The 17,927-nt window shown below is 43.4% G+C and overlaps 1 long non-coding RNA gene across 2 annotated transcripts in view; it reads right to left on the bottom strand.

Moving 5' to 3' along the window:
• LOC308627150 overlaps positions 1–17,710 on the bottom strand; it is a 297,953-nt gene extending 280,243 nt beyond the window's left edge. The window contains exons 1-2 of one of the 2 annotated variants that reach the window (XR_014017358.1): positions 17,586–17,710; positions 9,131–9,293 (exon numbers count right to left, since the gene is read on the bottom strand). This is a non-coding gene — a long non-coding RNA (uncharacterized lncRNA). Of the gene's footprint in view, positions 1–9,130; positions 9,534–17,585 lie in introns of those variants that run through there. The other variant, XR_014017359.1, reaches the window with a different exon arrangement.
• Between the last annotated feature and the right edge of the window lie 217 nt (positions 17,711–17,927).

A 17,927-nucleotide genomic window follows, 5' to 3' on the forward strand; every position in this document is an offset into this window, starting at 1 on the left:
CAGAAAAAGCTTTTGACAAAATTCAACACCTATTTATGATAAAAAAAAAAAAACCTCCAGAAAGTAGGCATAGAGGGAACTTACCTCAACATAATAAAGGCCACATACGACAAACCCACAGCCAACATCATTCTAAATGGTGAAAAACTGAAACCATTTCCTCTAAGATCAGGAGCAACACAAGGTTGTCCACTCTCACCACTATTATTCAACATAGTTTTGAAAGTTTTGGCCACAGCAGTCAGAGTAGAAAAAGAAATAAAAGGAATCCAAATTGGAAAAGAAGAAGTAAAGCTGTCACTGTTTGCAGATGACATGATACTATACATAGAGAATCCTAAAGATGCTACCAGAATACTACTAGAGCTAATCAATGAATCTGGTAAAGTTGCAGGATACAAAATTAATGCACAGAAATCTCTTGCATTCCTATACACTAATGATGAAAAATCTGAAAGAGAAATTAAGGAAACACTTCCATTTACCATTGCAACAAAAAGAATAAAATACCTAGGAATAAACCTACCTAAGGAGACAAAAGACCTGTATGTAGAAAACTATAAGACACTGATGAAAGAAATTAAAGATGATACAGACAGATGGAAAGATATACCATGTTCTTGGATTGGAAGAATCAACACTGTGAAAATGACTATACTACCCAAAGCAATCTATAGTTCAGTGTAATCCCTATCAAACTACCGATGGCATTTTTCACAGTACTAGAACAAAAAATTTCACAGTTTGTATGGAAACACAAAAGATCCCGAATAGCCAAAGCAATCTTGAGAAAGAAAAGCGGAGCTGGAGGAATCAGGCTCCCTGACTTCAGACTATACTACAAAGCTACAGTCATCAAGACAGTATGGTACTGGCACAAAAACAGAAATATACATCAATGGAACAGGACAGAAAGCCCAGAGATAAACCCACACACATATGATCACCTTATCTTTGATAAAGGAGGCAAGAATATACAATGGAGAAAAGGCAGCCTCTACAATAAGTGGTGCTGGGAAAACTGGACAGCTACATTTAAAAGAATGAAATTAGAACACTCCCTAACACCATACACAAAAATAAACTCAAAATGGATTAAGGACCTAAATGTAAGGCCAGACACTATCAAACTTTAGAGGAAAACACAGGCAGAACACTCTATGACATAAATCACAGCAAGATCCTTTTTGACCCACCTCCTAGAGAAATGGAAATAAAAACAAAAATAAACAAATGGGACCTAATTAAACTTAAAAGCTTTTGCACAGCAAAGGAAACCATAAACAAGATGAAATGACAACCCTCAGAATGGGAGAAAATGTTTGCAAATGAAGCAACTGACAAAAGATTAATCTCCAAAATATACAAGCAGTTCATGCAGCTCAATATCAGAAAAACAAACAACCCAATCCAAAAATGGGCAGAAGACCTAAACAGACATTTCTCCAAAGAAAATATACAGATTGCCAACAAACACATGAAAGGATGCTCAACATCACTAATCATTAGAGAAATGCAAATCGAAACTACAATGAGGTATCACCTCATACCAGTCAGAATGGCCATCATCAAAAAATCTATAAACAATAAATGCTGGAGAGGGTGTGGAGACAAGGGGACTTTCTTGCACTATTGGTGGGAATGTAAATTGATACAGCCACTATGGAGAACAGTATGGAGGTTCCTCAAAAAATTAAAAATAGAACTACCATATGACCCAGCAATCCCATTACTGGGAATATACCCTGGGAAAACCATAATTCAAAAGGAGTCATGTACCACAATGTTCACTGCAGCTCTATTTACAATAGCCAGGACATGGAAGCAACCTAAATGTCCATTGACAGATGAATGGATAAAGAAGATGTGGCACATATATACAATGGAATATTACTCAGCCATAAAAAGAAACAAAAGTTGAGTTATTTGTAGTGAGGTGGATGGACCTAGAGTTGGTCATACAGAGTAAAGTAAGTCAGAAAGAGAAAAACAAATACTGTATGCTAACACATATATACAGAATCCAAAAAAAAAAATGGTTCTGAAAACCTAGGGGCAGGACAGGAATAAAAACACAGGTGTAGAGAATGGACTTGAGGACACGGGGAGGGGGAAGGGTAAGCTGGGACGAAGTGAGAGAGTGGCATGGACATATACACACGACCAAATGTAAAACAGATAGCTAGTAGGAAGCAGCCGCATAGCACAGGGAGATTAGCTCGGTGCTTTGTGTCCACCTAGAGGGGTGGGATAGGGAGGGTGGGAGGGAGGGAGACACAAGAGGGAGGAGATATGGGGATATATATATATATATGTATAGCTGATTCACTTTGTTATAAAGCAGAAGCTAACACAAAAACACAAAAACAAAACAAAACAAAAAAAACACGTCAAAAAAAAAAAGCTAGACGCAAAAGACAGTCCATTTATATCAAGTTCATATGCAGGCAAAATTAATCAATGAGGATAGAAATCAGAATAATGGTAGACCAGGAGGGACGTCAGAGAGACGTTTGGGAGGCTGATGAATGTTCTAAGTCTTGATCTAGGCGGTGGTAACATGTGTGCTCACTTTATAAAACTTAATCAATCTGTACAATTAAGATTTACCTTTGGGCTTCCCTGGTGGGGCAGTGGTTGGGAGTCCGCCTGCCAATGCAGGGACACGGGTTCGTGCCCCGGTCTGGGAAGATCCCACATGCCACAGAGCGGCTGGGCCCGTGAGCCATGGCCACTGAGCCTGCGCGTCCGGAGCCTGTGCTCCACAACGGGAGAGGCCACAACAGTGAGAGGCCCGCGTACCGCAAAAAAAAAAAAAAGTTTATTTGGGGGTGGTGGTGCTGTGATGAATTAGGAGATTGGGACTGACATATATACACTAATATGTATTAAATGGATAACTAATAAGAACCTGCTGTATAAAAATAAAATAAAATAAAATTCAAAAAAACAAAAAAATAAAATAAATAAAAGTTTATATAAATAAAATAAGAATGAATATATTAGAGAGAGAGAGTTACACTGCATGATTTTTAATGTTCCTTACAGTTCTAACATGCTATGATTTTGTGTGAAAATGCTTTGAAAATAATAAAATCCTCTACAAGTCAAAAAATAAAAATAAATAAAGTAAACACCAAGGGACTTCCCTGGTGGCGCAGTGGTTAAGACTCGGCACTCCCAATGCAGGGGACCCAGGTTCAATCCCTGATCAGGGAACTAGATCCTACATTCATACCGCAACTAAGAGTTCGCATGCTGCAACTAAGGAGCCTGCGAGCCAAAACTGAAAATAAAAGGAGCCCGCCTGCCACAACTAAGACCAGGCACAACCAAATAAATAAATATGTTTTAAAAATAAATAAAAAGTAAAGTAGACATCAAATAAATGTTTCCACTATTGTGAATTGTGGGTATAATTAATAAAGCACCAAAATGATGCTTGCCACCTAGCCAGGAGGGTTAACACACCAAAATGGGCTTTGGTAAAATGGTGTGCTCTTTCCATGCTTGGCAAATTCCAGGAAAAGATGGGAAACATCTCTTCTGGATAGCTTAGAGAATGGTGGATGCATTGGAATTCATGGAACTCCTGAAAGCTAAACATCCTTAGACCCCAAGTTACAAACCCCATCCCGTGGAAGATAAAGAATGGACCACTGAACCTACCCCATGCCCCAGACTAGATTAGTCACCCCATTTTATACCATATGGCTTCCTCTTTCCTTGTAGCTCCTACCATTGGTGAAATTTTTTATTTCATGTATCACACACTAGACTCCAGCTCCCCGTGAAGGCAAAGGCCACGCTGGTTTCATTCCCCATCGCATCCCCAACGTTTAGCCCGAACTGCCACATAGCATGCTCCCCATTATGTACTCGTTGAATTAATTAAGTGGTCACCGGATGGAGCTTCCAGCTGTGGGTTTCTAGGCTCCCACTCCAACCATCTGACCAGAATTAAGAACATGAGCTTGATCCCAAGCAGAGGTTTCCAGACAGCAAAGCACGTAGGCCTAAAACCCACCAAGCCAATGCTTTTGCTCCCTGGTGTAGCTCGCCAGTCCCACGGATCACACGTGTTTTGCACATGGAACCCCATTGACGTAACTGGGAATTTCACGGATGGAACAAATGAGGAGGCAAGGCAGCAGTAGATGTCTGCAGCACGAAGCTGTCAAGAAGAGATGTTTTGCGACCGGTGGGGGGGGGGGGGCAGACAGCATGCTGCCGGGTGGTGGTCACTGACCGGCCTTCTAGAACGCACGGAGGGGTGAGAGCTTGCTCTGCCTGCTTGGCCCCAGAGCATCGGAAGCTTGGGTGGGTTCCATAACAGCAGCCTGGCCTCCCTTTCCATCCCGCAGCTCCCTCCTCAGCCCTGGCCCCTCCACTTCCGTCCCACCAGTCCCCAGACAAAAACAAAAGACCCATTACGGAGTTATTAGCTTCGTCTCGCATATCCCCGTGGAGGGAGACAACTGCCAAGCCCACTTCGACTTAAAATGTTTAACAGATTTGCCCACATCTAATTTCTGTCACTGTGTTTACAGTACAAGGAACCCAGAGCAGAAAGCCGTGGAGAAAAGTCCTGGGGTTAGGATGGTGGGGGCAACAGAGGAGGGGGCAAAAAATAAATGCCAAACGCCTTCAAAGGCGACATTCCTCCCTGTGGTTTGCAAACACTTCCTCTCTCCCCAGCCATCCTGTAATCATGCTCCAGCGTTCACCAGAGGAGTGTTTACATCCAACACCATTACCGGCAGGGGAGACAGGCGAAATTAAGGCCTCTGGTCTCTGTTCTCTGAGGCCCCATTATCTCTTTCCTCCCTTTACGTCCTTTCATCAGACGCCTCCAATATATGAAGGGGTAAAAGCCTTTAATGGGATTTTGAAGATCTTAAAAGCCAGGCGGTTTGTTTAAAAAGGAAAAAGACCAAGAGGGGAACATAGCCTGGGATCCCTGGGTCCACTTCCTGAAAAAGGGAGCAAACTTTGTTCTCTTTTTTTCCCCCCGTCTGCCAAATCAAGTGTTGGGTTTGAGGTTTGTCTTGGATGGACAAGCAGACCACACAGAGCTGCCAGTGGACAGCCGCCTTTCCAGCGAGGCTGAGAATTGCCATCCACAGCACTTCCCTGGCCTGGCACGTCCTCTCCACTTCTCTCTCTCTCTCTCTCTGTCTCTCCCTCTCTCGCTTTCTCTCTCTCGGAGCTGTGCCCAAGGCCCAAATTGACACCAACATCCCGATCGTGGTTAGCCGAGCCTAAGGGTGGCTGAGGGTACTAGATAAAGGGGAGACGACGGTCACAAAGTCAGAGGAAATATTGCACGTTGGCAAATTCGAAAGAGTGGATTTGGGTTTCTTCACTTCCCCAAGGCTGGGAAAACCCCTGTCATACATGGCCACAAAGTTTGGTTAGGAGAGAGACTGGGTTTTCCAAAGAAATAGTTCTATTTGGTGTTCCCTTTCCATTTCACTGGGCCAATTAGGCTTCGCTGAATCAGCACTGGACTGCTTGGGGTTTATTGAGCCATAGCTGTCTTGGGGAGCCATGATGGGGTGAAGAGTGATTTATGAGGTACACTGCATTTGAATGAGACTCCGTGTTGGGCTGGGCTGGGTTGAAGACATTGTTGGTTCGTGCTGTAATATCAGAGTGGAATATCGGCGTGGAATCTTGTGATGCTGTATATGACTTTGATCCCTGGTGCCACATTGGCTGTGGTACGGTTTCAGAAGACACACTGGTAGGCAACGCTGTGTTTGTTTTGGGGGGTTGTTGAGTTGGACTCTGACACAGCAGTGGACTGGGGTGTCGTGCTGGGAAAGCCATGTAGTGAGACCGTCAAGCCCTGGTTTTGTTCACCAACGCGACTAACCGTCCCAGTAATAAAACCCAACCTCTCCTACCAAGGTTGCCACGTGGCCCCTCTGCACAGAAGCTGAGGGCTTTCAGGAGACATGAGACAGAACTATGTCTCCTAAAATCCCGATGAAGACCTCAAGGTCATCACAGCCCAATCACCCAAACTGACCACTGGCTGAACACCACGTCCAAATCTCCAGGACTCTTCTGCCAAGTGCCATAGGGTCTTTCATTGCCACACTCCCCGGTTTCCCTCGCTGCGATAGCCTCCCCTCAAACCACATGGAGCTTCCAGCCAAATCTCAAGTCCTGCCTCTTCCCTCGCGCACTTCAAAAATATTTCTTAAACTCACTAGAACCTTCGTCGGAGGTCGTCCAGCCACAAGAGCTGGAGGCAAAAGGACGTGACCTCTCCCTTGTTTCACGGAACACTGCTCTCTGCACATCGGCCAACACAGTTTCCTCCCTTGTCCCAAGTGAAGCTTCTTGTTCTGGGGGAATGGACATTTCCTACCTGGGTTTTATAATGGAACCAAGTTGTTCCACCTCCAAAGACGACAGCAACCATCACAACAATAGCAGCTCCCATGAATGGCAGCTCACAGGGGGCCACATGCTGAGCTAAGCACTGCACGTGCCTCTTCTCTTTACATCCTAACCTCTCTGGGAGGGAAGTATTATTAGCTTTGTTTGACACATTCATTCAACAAATATTTTCAGAACAACTACTATGTAGTTCTACAGGCACTGTTCTTGGACCTGGGGATGCAGCAGTGAACCAAACAGTTGAAAATCTCTACTAGCCTGTAGATTCTGACCTAGTGGATGGGGAAACTGAGTCTCAGAGACGTTAAGACGGTTGCACAAAGCCACACAGCTGTGAAGAGCAAAGCTCAGACTCGGCTCCAGAACTGCCTGACTCCAAAGCCACGATTCAAAAGACAAACAAACCAAAAAAACAAAAACAAACAAAACACACACATACACACAAAGCCATGATTGTAACCAACTACATATCCTTCCTTTATAAAAGCCACTAATGTGTCCTGTCAGGATGCACTGACTTACTTTGGTTTTCTGTTTTTTTGTTTTTATTTTCAGTATCAGCTACTCTGTCATGGCTGCCTGCTGCTTGGTCATCACCCATTAGATGTAAACACAAATAGCACTGCAGGCTCAAGTACCTTTATGGAGGGATGGAAGTTTTGAGGCCAGAAAGAAAGGGCTGATGGAGAGGAAGAGATGGAGGCTCAATCCCTCTAGGTTAGAGCTGGCATCTCTGCGATCTAAGGGTCATTGACAGCATGGGAAAAGGAACAAGGGTGAAATCCTGGCTGGTACAGTCCGTTCCCAAGCCAGCGAGAACCATCATAATGGAAAATATAGTACTCTACTTTTTAGACTGGGAAGAGTTTGCCTAGGGCTTCCCTTCCTCCTAGGACTGAAGAAGAGAAAGATGGATTGTCTAGAGAGAAAGCCAAGCTTAAGAGACCAAGGTCTAAGTCCCCGTTGCACATTTTCTGGAGCCTAGGCTGATCATTTTGCCTCTCTGAGACTCAGTTTCTTCACCAGTTAAATGTGAATGTCCTTAACACCTAAGTGACAGAGCTATGATAAAGAGCCTTAAATAAGAATATATACAGAAAGTGCTTTGCCCATTATAAAGAGCTACGTGAGTATTAGATAATCCACCAGGCTGGCAGGAGCCAACCCTCATATTATGAACTACGAAATTACAACGCCAGGAACATTGAGAGGAGAGACAAGGTCTTCATAGGGGAGAAGCAGATCAAGTCAAGGTTGTAGGAGAAAGAAAATGGGGTTCATGTTGCTATACCTGTTATATTGTAAGCCCTGTGGTTGATATATATACACACACACACACACACACACATATGATTTCGTTTGGGGTGACGATATTATCCTCATTTTATGAATAAATAATGTTCAAGGAGGCAAACCAGCATTCCCATTGTCACCAGACCACAAAAATGGAAACACTGGAATTTAAATTTAGAATGGCCACTCGCCAAAACGCAGAATTTTTTTCCCCACTTTGTCACCTCATTTGCCCGAAGTACTCCCTAAAAGAAAACCTACTCAACTGGATTTACATTTAAAGGTCTAACCTGTCTTTAGTATCCATGTCCTTAAAATAAACAGACCCCCAAGCCTCAGTCACACCATTTACAGAAGCCCCTACATGGGAGTTAGTCGCCTCTGTCTGAGTGGCTTCCCGGAGTCGGGCAATGAATGAAGTGACCCCACCCTGACCCTCCATCTCCTCCGGTCTCCTGGTCTTTCCTCCCACAAAGAGGGTTTCCAGGCGTTCTGCAGGGCATTGTGAATACCAGGTACCTCTTGCTGTACCCAGGTTCTGGAGTCCAGTCTCTCTAGATAAGGAGTGGCGTACTTGACATGACCGTGCTCCCGTGTGTGTTGTTTGAACTCCATCCTCAAATTCTAGTTCTGTTTTCCTCTCCTCCATTGATTGAAAGGGCTCTCCCTCAGCACAGCTTGCTTCTCGCACACTGTCTCCAGATCCACAGATTCCTGGCTTCAGTCTCAAAATCCTACTTCCTCCACTTAGTAGCTGGGTAACCCTGGGCAGGTCATCCAGCTGCCCCTCCATCTCAACACACGGCCCCACCCACCACCCAGCTGCCCAAATCTGCAAAGCAATCTTGAAGCACCTGTCCCTCTATCTTCAGATCTAAGTCCTATCAACCCAACCTTCCAAACATTCCTCAGATCCATTCACTTCTCTCCACTCTCACTGCACTAGCTTCCAGCGTCTCCGTCCCTCTCTTGCACGTGGTCTTACTACTCCCACTCTTGCTTCCTCCATTCTGTCTCCTCACTGCCACAGAGCAAGCCTTTTAAATATGCAAATGCATTCATCATGCCTCCACCTCCCTTCCAAATCCTTCAGTGGCTCCCTATTGCTATAAAGTAATGGGCCAGGGCTTCCCTGGTGGCGCAGTGGTTGAGAGTCCGCCTGCCAATGCAGGGGATACGGGTTCGTGCCCCGGTCCAGGAAGATCCCACATGCCGCGGAGCGGCTGGGCCCGTGAGCCATGGCCGCTGAGCCTGCGCGTCGGAGCCTGTGCTCCGCAACGGGAGAGGCCACAACAGTGACAGGCCCGCATAATGCAAAAAAGTAAAATATAAATAAATAAATAAATAAATAAAGTAATGGGCCAAATCAGGGAACCATGTCAGCTCTACCATCTACCAGCCTCATGGTCTTGGTCAGATGGCTTACCTTCTCTGTGCTTCGGTTTTGCAATCTGCACCTATGGCTCAGGGTTGTTGGCGAGATGAAATGATTTAATGGGAGTTCCCTGGCGGTCCGGTGGTTAGGTCTCAGTGTTTGCATTGCCGTGACCCAGGTTCAATCTCTGGTCAGAGAATTAAGATCCTGCAAGCTGCATGGTGTGGCAAAAAAAAAAAAAAAAAAAAAAAAAATTAAATGAGTTAATAAATAGAAGTTACTTGGAAATGTGTCTAGTGAACAGTAAAGACTCAACAAATCCTACCTCTTTTATCATCATTCATCGTCATTATTACTATGCTTATTATTTGAATAATAAGCCCTTAGCACAGGATACAGAGGTTGGGAAGATCTATTTCTTGCCTACCTATCCAACTTTACCTCTGGTCTCACCCCTGACATTCTACACACCAGCCATCCTTAACTTCTTTGTTTTTTTAATTCAATATAGGGGCAATGATTTATGTATAAAGATGGTCACCACAGTGATGTTTATAATAAAAAAATTTTTTAAGGTAAATATCCATCAATTAAAGATGCTTAAGTAAAATCGTAGTATAATCAAGTATTTCAAAAACATTTTAAATTATGACTCTAATGAATATTTAATGACAGGAGAAAATGCTTATGATACGACAGGACATGCAAAATGACTTAAAATTGTATCTACAGCATGACTGCAACCTGAAGGAAATAAATCAAAATGTTTACCAGTGGTGATTTCTGTACTGTTATACAACGATTATAAGTGATATTCTTTTTTCTTCATACTTTGCCTATTTTCCAAATTTTATAGAGTCAGCATGTATGCCTTTCATATTAGGGAGAGGGAGAGAGAGAGAAAGAAACTTGCCTCCTTTCTTTTTTTTTGTTGCAAATATAAATGGTCTGGTATTAAAAACTCACTCCCCAGCCCACACACGTACAATTGTCACCGTTTCCCACCCTCCCTCCCTCCCTGTCCATGAAAACAATATTTCAATTCTGGTCTTAAACGATTGTACTGAAAACTTAAAGAAAACCCAGTTCCCCTCCACAGGCTAACATAATTTGCTAGGCTCCTGTCTTGGGATAAAAGAAATCTTGAAATTAAAAAAAAACAAGAACAACAAAAAACTACAGTCGGCTCCATTTTAGAATGAAATCCAAAACAGATTCAGTCGCAGAGGACAAATACATATTAAACTTTTTTAAATGGAGGCAAACAAATCACTTTAATCCCAAGATTTTGGAGTGCTGTCCCTATTCGTAGAAATTATCACCTGGTCAACACACTGCATCTCTCTGGAACCCAGATATCCCTTAATGTGTTTTTTGGCAATAGTGGGGGGATGTGGTGTATGTGTGTATATCTTTTTCTCCCGGGTCCACCAGATGTTCTGAGATGCTTAGTCTGTGTCGCTGAGATGCAGGGTTGACCAGATGTCTGACGTTGTGGGGGTTTTTTTTGGTTTTTTTGGGTGTGTGTGTGTGTGTGTGTGTGTGTGTGTGTGTGTGTGTGTGTACGTAACAGGCAGAGAAAGAGAGAAAAATAAAAGGGCAAAGTTCACTAACAGTTTTTTTTTTCCTTTTCAAAGCAACTTTGATAACTCTCCGTTCCAATAAGTTATGGCTTCCTCCCAACCTGCTTCCTTGGTGGGAACAGTAAGTTCCCATGCCAACTGGAATGGGGAGAGGGGGAGGCCGTGAGAGCCATTTGATGGTTTGTCAAGATATGCACTCCAGCACCTCATTCTTCTAAGAATGTTTTTAAATGAAAAAGCTTTGCTGCTTAGACAAAAAGAGGAACAAATATTCTTGCAGAGAAGCAAAGAACCTCATACTAAAGGATGCAGGATAACATTACTAATATATCATTATGAACCCTTAATGAATGAAAATATTATTCACATTTTCCTTTGATTTTATGCTTGGTTATGAAGCATTTCAAGGGGAGGGAAAGAAAGAGACAAACACTGTGGCTGGCATTGTTACTTTGACGTTACAAATAACTGTATTTATGACAGTATTATACAGTTCATATATTTCCCTCTAATAGTGCCAATAAAAAGATGGTATTTTCCCAGCATCTGCTCTCTGCTCATGTTTTATGTCTTACTTCCCTCAAGGGTCTGTGTGCTCTTAAGCAAAAGAGCTAATTTTTCACAGTGTTAGAGAGGAAGGGAAGTTGGCTTTCTGTCTTTCTACCACTCAACTGCTGTTTTCCTAGTAGTCCTCACAGGGCAAAATGCTCTTCTTTTCCTTTAAAAAGAAATGCTCCAGGGCTTCCCTGGTGGCGCAGTGGTTGAGAGTCCGCCTGCCGATGCAGGGGACACGGGTTCGTGCCCCGGTCCGGGAAGATCCCACATGCCGCGGAGCGGCTGGGCCCGTGGGCCATGGCCGCTGAGCCTGCGCATCCGGAGCCTGTGCTCCGCAACGGGAGAGGCCACAGGAGTGAGAGGCCCGCATACTGCAAAAAAAAAAAAAAAAAGAGAGAGAGAAAAAAAAGAAATGCTACACACATGCACATATTATAATAGCTCACATTTTCTCAGAGTTCTTCCTACCTACCCGGGACCTGGGTTTTACACATTTCACTTCAACTGACCTTCAGGACAAGCTTCTGACCCAGGTACTCTGACTGTGCCCATTTTAGGGATGAAGAGACTGCAATTCTTAGCAAGTTCCCCGTAGACACTCAGTATGATCCAGGACTCAGATCCCTCAAAGTCAATGCTCCAGACAACACTCCTGTGCTTTTCTGTCCTTTTGTTTTTTTCTCACTGTTGAGGTGTTCTTTGCTTATGATGGATAAATATTCTTTTTTCTTAAATAAATTTATTTATTTTATTTATTTATTTTTGGCTGCATTGGGTCTTCGTTGCTGCGCACGGGCTTTCTCTAGTTGCAGCGACTGGGGGCTACTCTTCATTGAGATGTGCAGGCTTCCCACTGCAGTGGCTTCTCTTACCACGGAGCACGGGCTCTAGGCATAAAGGCTTCAGTTGTTGTGGCTCGTGGGCTCTAGAGCTCAGCCTCAGTAGTTGTGGCGCACGGGCTTAGTTGCTCCATGGCATGTGGGATCTTCCCAGACCAGGGCTCAAACCCGTGTCCCCTGCATTGGCAGGCGGATTCATAACCACTGCGCCACCAGGGAAGTCCCATGATGGATAACTATTCTAACTGGTAGCAGAGAACTCAGTCTCACAGAGCCTTTAACCAGGCACATATTCTTTTTAGATGGGATGAAAAAGCCAGCTAACTTTCATCAATAATACTTCTTGGTGTCTTCTTCCACAGGTCTAGCTGTGTGAGCTTGAATAAATAATTTAACCCACCTGAACATCAGTGTTCTTATAAGAGAGAAATATCATAGCTTAGTATCAACACAGAGTATGAGCTTAAGAACTATGATACATTCACTTACATAATATTCACTAAGCCCTTCTTAGATGGCTGACAAGATGCTAGATGCTGAGGGAACAGCAATGAAAAGAATATAGTCCCTGCTCTCTGGATGCATACAGTCTAGTGAGAGAGAGAACTATGCAAACAGACCAATACCATTGCTTGTGATTAGTTAGTTCTTTGATGTAGTTACCGAATTGTTCTCTTTAAGTTTCTGACCAGCATCTGAAGCACTAACAGGCAAAATAATTTCAGAGTTATCCAGAAATATTTCATCACAAATACTCCCTTCTAAAACAAACAAAACAAAACAAACACTTGTAGAAATCCATAGTGCTTCTACCAGGCAATTTAACGTATAAACTGTGGATATGTGAGTCAAACATAGTTTTAAACTATTATGGCAATGAACAAAGATTATCATGTCAACAAATAACTACCCCTGGCGATTAATATCTTTTTTTAATAAATACATACCTGCACCAATCAGCAAAACTGAAATGTGGGCAGCTCATTACACCACGCCAGCCAGTAAGAAAAAAATAAAAAGTATTTCTAAGTACTCAGAAAGACTGTACTCTTCAAGATATCCTCAGACCCTCTCTATCTTCAAGTCTCCGTGATTCTATCAGGTACTTAAAACAGTTTCTCAGCCTGGGCACTATTAACATTCTGGCTAGATAATTCTTTATTCTGGGAGATTCCCTGTGCTCTGTAGAATATTTAGAAGCATCCATGACCTATATCCACCAGATCCCAGCAGCAGAGACGATCACCCCCCCACACATGATGACAACTAATAACATCTCCAGACATTGCCAAATGTCCCCAGGGGAGAGGGTGCCCCAAATCACCCCCCAGTTGACAACCATTGGTCTAAGACTAAAAGCACCTCTATAAAAAAAAAAAAAAAAAAAGCACCTCTATATTTTGGAGGAGTTAAGATCAACTTAGGATCTGGCCTAGTCTGGCCTGGTCCCTTCTAAGATACCTTTTCTTTCTTCAAGTCAGGGGTTAGGAAGGAAGCCATCAAATGTTTCATTCATTCATTCATTCACTTGCCAACTCACTCCCTTGTTCAGCATACATTGGTGGAGTGTAATGGCAATTTGCAGGCATGGCCTGGTACAAAACCACTAGGCACATTAAAGATGTCCAAACAAATACCATCCAGGACATGATCTGAACTACCAAAGCTCACCAGAACACTTGAGGTCTTACCTTGACTCTGGCACTATCTCTTGAGCCAGTGGTTTCCCTCTAGGACTCAATCTCATCACCTGTAAAATGGACTTGATGTGTGTGTCCCAAACATCAACCCTTTGGATGCTACCTTCAAAAGTTTTGCCATCCTCACCATCTGTATAATAATTTGCTTACTGTATTTTTTCTTAAGTCAATACTTTTTATTTATTTACTCTCCCAAGGAAATTGCATATCACTATTATGTACATAAATCCAGTATCACGTCCATAAATAAAAGGTAACCTTAAAAAAGAAATACAGGGAAAGCAAAACAAAGCTATTATATTCCAGCTCTACACTGCTGTCAATGGGAGGTTCTCAGCATGATGCCTATTCTTTCCATATTACAAAGCGGAGGACAGGAGAATGGTAAGGAGATGTTAAAGGCATACCAGGACCAAACTGGAAATTTCTCTGTGCCAATGAGAATCAAAGGAGGCTTGCAAAGGGGGAAAGCTCTCACTATGTGATTCAGAATCACTTATTTTCATGTTCTTGGACCATCTTAAATCATTCATATCTGTCGGTGGCATGCATGCCACCTTTTGGGAAACACAAGATCAGCTGTGCCAGTCTAGTTCTTAATACCTTGTTTCGCTGGCTTTACTGTGTGGCCTCATGTAAATGACTTTAACTACTCTGAAGCTCAGTTTTCTCATCTATAGAATGGAAACACCATCACTGCCCCTCAAAGCTGTTGTGAGCTGTTAATAACATATTTAACCTCGCTTTGATTTCCAAGGTTCTTCTTTAGATCTAACATCCTAGAAAAAAGCAATTCCCCCAATAATCTTTGTAGATATCCGTTTGAGTCATGTTTAGGAGCTGGCATAGCAAAACAAACCAAAATAAAAAGTCTTTAGAGTTGTCCCCCCCCCCCAGATTCATGTTGAAACTTAACCCCCAATGTGATGGTATCAGGAGGTGGGGCTTTGGGGAGGTGATTAGGTCATGAGGGTGGAGCCCTCATGAATGGAATTAGTGCCCTTATAAAAGAAACCCCACAGGGCTTCCCTGGTGGCACAGTGGTTGAGAGTCCGCCTGCCGATGCAGGGGACACGGGTTCGTGCCCCGGTCTGGGAGGATCCCACATGCCGTGGAGCGGATAGGCCCGTGAGCCATGGCCGCTGGGCCTGCGCATCCGGAGCCTGTGCTCTGCAATGGGAGAGGCCACATCAGTGAGCAGCCCGCGTATCGCAAAAAAAAAAAAAAAAAAAAAAGAAACCCCACAGAGCTGCCTGACCCTCCCTACTTGACAACTCAGTGATAAGATGGCCATCTATGAACTAGGAAGCAGGCCCTCACCAGACACCAAATCTGCCAGCACCTTGATCTTGGAATTCCCAGCCTCCAGAACCATGAGAAACAAATTTCTGTTGTTTAAGCATCACTTAGTCTATGGTATTCTGTGATAGCAACCTGAATGAACTAAGACAAATATTCACCACCTTTGAGCTAGATGTTCTTAGCCAATGCCTTATGCTCTCTGAGCCTCAGTTTCCTTGACTATAAAATGGAAATCAGAAAGGCTTTCCTCCTGCCTGCCCCTGTGATAAAAATCACATGGAATAATGAGAGCTCTTTGTAAATGGCCAAGTGAGTGATACACATATCGGTACTGATTGCCGAGCTACTGGGAGTTAAGTGCATCTTTTCATGTGTTCTTAGTTGCACCCAGGCAGGTAGGGAAGAAACGCTTGGGGGCTGCCCCTGCTAAGGTGAGCAGCTACGAAAGAAGTATGTTGCAAGGAGGTGCAAATGTTTGGGGTAAAAAGTTCTGCAAGTAAACCAGAGGGGCCAAGATTAGTGCAGGGTGGGGGGGGTGGAGAGGAGAGAAGAAATGGAAGAAGGTGTCAGGAGTGAGAAAGGGGTGACTTCGCAAATTTGCCCTCTGGCATCAGGATCCTTGGCGAGCTCAGCACTTTTGAGGTTCAAGTTTGTTTATTCTTGGCAAAATGTAACCGCCTGTTTCTAAGAGAAAAGTCTTTAAAAGGTTTATAAAATCTACTCAAAAGGCTTTCTGGACATCAAATAGCTCATAAAAAAGGAACATTTTGATGAGTTAAGTGTAAATGAATCAGAAACATACGGATTCCATTTTGCCTAATCTGCCCGTGGATTTAAGAACGAAGGGGAAAACTGCTCCAAGCCAAATTCTTCAGGGGCTTTTAGACCCCTGAAACCTTTGAAAGCCATTGGCAACATTAAGCACATCCCATACAGAACTCTGCTTTGTCCTCCTGAATTTTGGTCTCCAAGAAAGGCCCCCGCTGGAAGATTCATTCTGAAGGAGAACGGGAAGGAAAGGAGTAAACACAGCCCATTTACTACATGCTCGGAACTCTGCACTTCACAGCTACCATGTGCTGATCCCCTCCAGGAAGGGGACATACTTTATGTCACCTGAGAGACAGGAGAGCACAGAGGATGGTGACACCAAGGAGACAGGGTGCTCATCCCAGCTCCACCAAGGGCCAGCTTTGTCTATCTGGCCAAGTTAAAGTAATGTGCCTAGGCCTCAGTTTCCCCATCTGTAAAATGGAGCTAAAAGGGGCATCTAGGAAGAATTGTGGCAAGGGTTAGATTTTTACTTTTTTTTTTTTTTTGGCCGCGTTGCGCAGCCAATGGGCTGGGATCTTAGTTCCCTGACCAGGAGTTGAACCCGGGCCACGGCAGTGAAAGCACAATGCCCTAACCACTGGACCACCAGGGAATTCCTAAATTTTTAAATTATAAAACATCTCATCCAGTGCTTAGCACCTAAATATTCAGTCAAGACTGGCCATCATTATGATATACAAACCTTGCAGAGTGAGCACTGATGTTATCCCCATTTTAAAGTCCAAGAAACTGAGTCCAAGAATGAGTCACTCACCCCAGGCCCCAAATCCATTACAGTAGTAGACTCATGATTTAAACTTAGAGCCTTATGATTCCAAAACCAGAGGTCTTGTCACTCCACTCTACAACTTTCCCAAAAGAATCAAAAGTCTAGCAGAACCTGGATTTCCCTGTTGGCCCAGTGGTTAAGACTCCGCGCTTCCATGGCAGGGGGTGCGGGTTCGATCCCTGATCGGGTAACTAAGATCCTGCATGCTGCTGGTGCGGCCAAAAACAAAAAACAAAAAAAAACAAAACAAAGAGTCTAGTAGAACCAATCAAACTCCAGAGACCTGGAATTAATTTTCCAGTAAGGTCTGTGCTGGGACCCTCACTCCAGCCTCATGCCGGTATCTAGAGATGAACTAAGATGAGCCTTCTAAGGACTTTCTGGTGCCAAGACACTAGCCCTACACCCTCCATCAGAGGTGTTGAGAGATATCCAAAGTTTTGTTTTCTTGGTGTGACGGGTTAATGGAATTACAGGGAAGAAGCGCAAGATGAAAGGAGAGAAATTTGGAATCACACTACATTTTCCATTCACTGTCTCTCAGACTGATGCTGTGTAATACGGCTGTAAAAATACATGAAGCAAAATCTAAAGTAGAAAAAAAAAGTCTATGTAAATGGGCCAGGTGGATAATACTCGGCGGTGGTGTGTTGTACATGTTTCTGCACATGGTTTTATCAAAGGGGATAATTACAACACACAGAAAGTAGGATATATTGTTTCCATATGAGAGATAAAGAGGGAGTGTTATAAGTGATTAAAGGGACTTAAGGGTATAGAATGTTCTTGTAATGAGAAGAACTGCTCGTGTCCTAGAATTAGAGTGTTGCTTAGCAAGAATTGCAGAAGTCTTTCTAGTATTCTATAAAGGGAAGGCTTCTAAATTCTTGGCAAGTTTGGCCAAACTCAAAAAGTTAGACTCACCCAGGCAGCCTCTCTTCATTTCCTGACTCTGTTTTGTCCAGGGATTATCTAGGCAGGTCTTTGCATCTGGCTGCTTCACCAATGAGCCCCACAGCAAAACAGCTGATGAGGTCAAGAAAGTCCGGAGCCTGATGACAAAAAGACGAACAACACAAAAATTGGGCAAGGACTTGAATAGACATTTTTCCAGAGAAGATATACAAATGGCCAATAAGCACATGTAAAGATGCTCAACATTATTAGCCATTAGGGAAATGCAAACCAAAACCATAATAAGATACCACTTCACACCCGCTAGGATGGTTGTAATTAAGAAAATAAAAAATAACAAGAGTTGGCAAA

Source organism: Mesoplodon bidens (genome assembly GCF_964165515.1).
Source record: "Mesoplodon bidens genome assembly, chromosome: 13".
In the NCBI taxonomy this organism is placed as follows: Eukaryota; Metazoa; Chordata; class Mammalia; order Artiodactyla; family Ziphiidae; genus Mesoplodon; species Mesoplodon bidens.